The sequence below is a fragment of the Penaeus monodon genome, chromosome 31 (genome assembly GCF_015228065.2).
Source record: "Penaeus monodon isolate SGIC_2016 chromosome 31, NSTDA_Pmon_1, whole genome shotgun sequence".
Classification (NCBI taxonomy): domain Eukaryota; kingdom Metazoa; phylum Arthropoda; class Malacostraca; order Decapoda; family Penaeidae; genus Penaeus; species Penaeus monodon.
The window spans coordinates 3,852,889-3,853,266 of record NC_051416.1 but is presented as its reverse complement, the minus strand read 5'-3'; positions in this window follow the sequence as shown (position 1 = coordinate 3,853,266).

The following is a 378-nucleotide window of genomic DNA, read 5'->3' as shown; positions in this document are numbered from 1 at the left end:
TTTCTTTATGGTTTGATAATGTTTTTGCTAATTATCTCTTGTAAGATATTGTCAAGTTTTCCATTTATGATTTGCCTTAGTTCTGATGCTGCCAGAAAGCAGTTTCCTTTCTTAAAACCTTGCCGATTTATAAATTGTTTCGTGAAGTCATGGATACCAGCAACAACACAGAATACCTTATATATCAGTAATAAAGATTAAAAAAAAGATTTTCAGGGTTTAGGTTAAGGATTTTCTCAAATTGCAAACTGTTCATCAAAATTCTTTGTATTATATAGTGGGTTTGTGAAGCATCTGGTGAGTATTTCCTATATACAAGTAAATTTTCATAGGTTTACTAGTGTGTGCTTATGTGTATGGTTATACTTGCAAGGGAGA